Genomic DNA, 4,733 nt, shown 5'->3' with positions numbered 1-4,733 from the left:
TTACAGGTTCTAAGTCCTAACAGAACACTGGGCTGGCTTTAGGTGTTGAGAATTAAAAAATAAAATTACTGTGTATGCTGGAGAGTGTTATGTCAACCCGACACAAGAGTGCGTTATCTGAAAGGAGGGAACCTCAGTTGAGAAAACGCCTCCATAAGATCCAGCTGTAAGGAGTTTTTCTTAATTGATGGGGGAGAAGTCAGCCTATTGTAGGTGGTGCCACCCCAGGGCTGGTGGTCCTGGGTTGTATACAAAGGCAGACTGAGCGGGTCCTGAGGAGCAAGACATTAAGCTGCACCCCTTCCCGGCCTCCGCATCAACTCCTGCCCTGCTTCACTTCCTGTCCTGACTTCCTTCGTGTCAGAATATAATGTGGAAGTGTGAGCCAAGTAAACTCTTTCCTCTCCACGTTTCTTTAGGTCAGGGTGCTTCATCATGGCAACAGTCACCCTAACTAAGACATTATGAGAGAGGCAGGAAAATGGTAAGTTCTGTTGTTGTTGTTGTTTTGTTTTTCATGACAGGGTTTCTCTGTATGGCCCTGGCTGTCCTGGAACTCACTCTGTAGACCAGGCTGGCCTCGAACTCAGAAATCCTCCGGCCTCTGCCTTCCAAGTGCTGGGATTAAAGGTGTGCACCACCACTGTCCAGCTGGTAAGTTCTAATTTAAAACAAAACAAAAATGACCACTGAAAAAGATAGTGTGTTTCCCTTGCTTCTGCCCTTCTCTCCTGTTCCTTTTCCTTCCCCTCCAGCCCCTTTTAATCTCTCTCTTCCTCTCTCTCTTCCTCTCTCTCTTCTTTTCTCTTCCCCTCTCTCTTCCTCTCTCTCTTCTTCTCTCTCTTCCTCTCTCTTCCTCTCTTTCTTCATCTCTCTCTTCCTCTCTCTCTTCTTCTCTCTCTTCTCTCTCTTCTCTCTCTTCCTCTCTCTTCCTCTCTCTTCCCCTCTCTTCCTCTCTCTTCTTCTCTCTCTTCTCTCTCCTACTCTCTCTTCTTCTCTCTCTTCCTCTCTTTCTTCATCTCTCTCTTCCTCTCTTCTTCTCTCTCTTCTCTCTCTTCCTCTCTCTTCCCCTCTCTTCCTCTCTCTTCTTCTCTCTCTTCCTCTCTCTTCCCCTCTCTTCCTCTCTCTTCTCTCTCTTCTCTCTTCCTCTCTCTTCCTCTCTTCTTCTCTCTCTCTTCCTCTCTCCTCCTCCTCCTCTTCCTCTTCTTCTTCTTCTTCTTCTTCTTCTTCTTCTTCTTCTTCTTCTTCTTCTTCTTCTTCTTCTTCAGAAGGGCTTAATATTGCTACTCTCATTGTCTCAAGAATATTTTATGTATTCTTTGCCAATTTCTCGCATATACAATGGGTGGCCCAGGCTAGCCCTGCAGTCATTGTACCGTCTTGACTGGCCTCAAATCCATGATGCTTCTTTTGCCTTAGACTCACTTGTACTGAGATTGCAAGCAAGAGCAGGCATGCCTGGCTTTTCACTGTAATTCTAATAGATAAGTCCCATGCTTACATCTTTGAATTCTTCATACTCTGACATCACTTATCAACTCCTCATGACACAGATGTGTGTATCAGCATACACGCATATGTGAATGTGTCTGTTTGTTATTGCATTGGGTTGAACTTTGAAAATTCTATTCCGTGGCTAGTAACACGATAGAGCTCTTCTCCTAGAGATAGCATCCAGTTCAAGTCCAGCTTCTGATAAGGAAGTTGAGGGTCCAGGTATCCAAGCAGAGCGATGCAATTGCATGTCTTAGTAAATAGCAAACTGGGCTTAGATCCAACAGCCTGTTCCCAGCCAAATACACATTTTACTGGCCAGTGTTGCCCCTACTCTATATAAAAAAAAAAAAAAAGTACTGTTTGCAGGGTTGCTTTGAAATCCCCCTTCCTATAAGGCGGAAGACGCTTGTGCCAACTGCTGTATGCCTGGACTTTATCATCCATTGTCCCAGTAGGGTGTTGTGGCTCCTTTTATAGCTTCGCTTTATAACTTCTTTAAAAGGAAATGCTGAGTAAGATTCTTGACTCTTCTACTCAGATAAAGAACAGCCAGTTAATAATTTACCAAAAAACAAATTTTACAACCAAGTGGATTTTGCCCTATCAAATTCCATATTCCAACTACATATACGCTCTAAAAATTTAAGAGTGTAAACAGCGGGTGTTTTTAAAATCAGCTCTCCAAAGAGTTATAAAACAGTAAAGGAAAGGAAATGTGTTAGCCTCGAAGGTGATGCGATGAAGACCTTCGGTCATAGGCATAGACAGACACACTTTCTTACTCAGCTCATGTGGAAGGTCTCTTCCAGCAACCTTCTAATGAGGACATTTTTGCTTCTCTTGTGAATGCTCGACGTTCCTCGGGAACCACCCAAGTTTATTCTAATACTCGTCCCTTTCTGTCCAAGTTGATGTTCCGGTGAATGAAGTTGTGTTCCGGTGTTTTGTAGATGCTTCCGTCATCATTTCCTTCTACCTACACCATCAACCCCAGTCTACGGCTGGTTTTACCCATAAGCATCTGGCGTCATTTCCCACGGCTTCTGGAACCATGATAGTTAATGGAACAATGAAAGTTTAGATAAGACTAAAAATATCTTAATAAGGTAGAGGACTTCCAGGCCTGGGGTTCTGGATTTGTTGGTTGGGGGGGGGGTCCCCATTTTGCAATGTCTCTTGGGTCTTGTTTTGGGGACTTGGCGACTCTCTGGCGCCACACACTGGTATTTCAATCGCTGACAAAATCCTCTCTACTTCCCATGAGTCTTTGCTGCAGATAATCTCACAAACATCAGAGGAGATGCAAGGTTATGAGTCTCTAAGAAGCAGATCCTATTCTGACACTTAGAACTAATCCAGGCCATTTTTTCCCTTTTCTTAGATGAAATTTTTTAAATGATCTGGTGATTAGTAATGGTTATAAATATCTTGTGCATTGACTGCAGAGCTCTTTATAGGTTCTCAAATGATTTCTTGATTGAGTTATTAAAATCTTTTGTAGCTTTACTTTGCTTATCTGACAAATTCTAGAGAGATGCTTAGATGGGCCAAATGATAATCACTTAAATGTCTATCTTCTGATGCTTGGAACCTGAGCCTGTGGTAAATTATACAACAAAAGAAAATTAAGATTAGTCATCAGATGGTTTTAAAATAGGGAGTTAACCTGATAATATCCACCGGGGCTTAATACTGCTACTCTCATTGTCTCAAAGGTGAGGATGTTTTCTTGTCCTCAGAACCAACTTATTGATGATAATGTTATTCCTTTTATAATCCTATGAGTGACTGCCTGTAAATTACAAGCTGTGTCTCGAGCTCTTGATACACAATCTCCCACTCTCTCTGACTCTCCCTCCTCTTCTTTTCCCTCTTTTCTTCTTTCATCCTATTAAGTGCAGTTCAAGCTGTTTTTTCTCCTCCAGCCTACCTCCGAGTGCTGAGGCAGTGTGTGTGTGTGTGTGTGTGTGTGTGTGTGTGTGTGTGTGCCACCACATCCAGTTTGTGTGTCAAGTTCTCTTTTGTTCCTTCCTGGATGCTATTAGAGTCTTAGCCAATAGCTCCCTTTATTCCTTTCCTTTCTCTAGGTATCAGGTTTTTCTTGGCCCTATGAGTCTATGCTGCATAGAAATATAACATTCTCTGATGCCTTTGCTTCCAGCATTTTCATCTTCCTGCTGATCTGCATAATGGTAACGTCTTCTCTCCTCTTCAGAATACGATAACTTATCATTTTCTTCCCATGTCTATTACTTCTGGCCACAAGTAACTCTGTAAGTGGTGGAAATGGAAGAGGCCCATTTTAAATTTCTGTCAGATAAGTGTTCTCCCAGAATGCTCACAGCCTTCCCTTCTGAGAGCTCTACAGTTTCACATAGTTGTGTTCATTTTTACTGAAGGTCCAAACATCCTTTCTTAACCATCTGGACTCCCATAGCATTGGTACTGGTTTCTAGCTGTCTCCTTATCAGGTTTTTGTTTTGTTTTGCTTTTTTGGATCTGGGAGACAAAAGGAAGATAGTGAGTCTTATCAAGACACTCCACAGTTTATTTCCTAAGTTTCTCTGAAACTATAACCCTTTCAACGTGTTTTCAATATTTGTATAATCTAACTAACGCCCTGCCCTACGAGTGAACAGATATACAATGGGATGTAATTTGAACCCAGAAAGAATGACCTTCTGTCAGTTGCAACAGAATGGATTTGGGAAGTGGGAGACAAGATTTTAAATGAACTAAGCCAAACACTACATGTTCACACCAATGTGTAGGCACTGCAAAAGATGATCTTGTAATACGAAGACAGAGCAATAGTGATTATTAGAAGCTAGAGGCACAGATGAGAAAGACAAGGAGCTTCAGAGACTAGTAAAACATGCCCAGGGAGAAGAAATATGTTCTAACACTGTTTAGCACAGCAAGGTTAGTCCACAAACTATATGTATTTTATGAAGATCTAGAAGAGCGGAGCTCTTAGGTTCCAAACACAATGAAATGAGCAACACACAAAGATCCAAATACTTGCTATAGCTGGAATGGGAATGTTCACCTTAGAATCTATGTCTCAGTGCTTGGCCCACGGCTGGTGCTGCAATTTGAGTAGGTTGAGGAGGCGTGGCATGCCGGAAGAAGTAAGTTACTGGCAGCGGGCTTTTGAAGTTTCAAAGCCATGTTCCATTCCCAGTCTGCTCTCCATCTCATATTCTTTTTTTTTTTTTCAAAGATTTATTTATTTA

This window comes from Mus pahari, chromosome 21, assembly GCF_900095145.1.
Source record: "Mus pahari chromosome 21, PAHARI_EIJ_v1.1, whole genome shotgun sequence".
In the NCBI taxonomy this organism is placed as follows: Eukaryota; Metazoa; Chordata; class Mammalia; order Rodentia; family Muridae; genus Mus; species Mus pahari.
The sequence above is the reverse complement of the archived record's forward strand: the minus strand, read 5'-3'. Positions refer to the sequence as shown.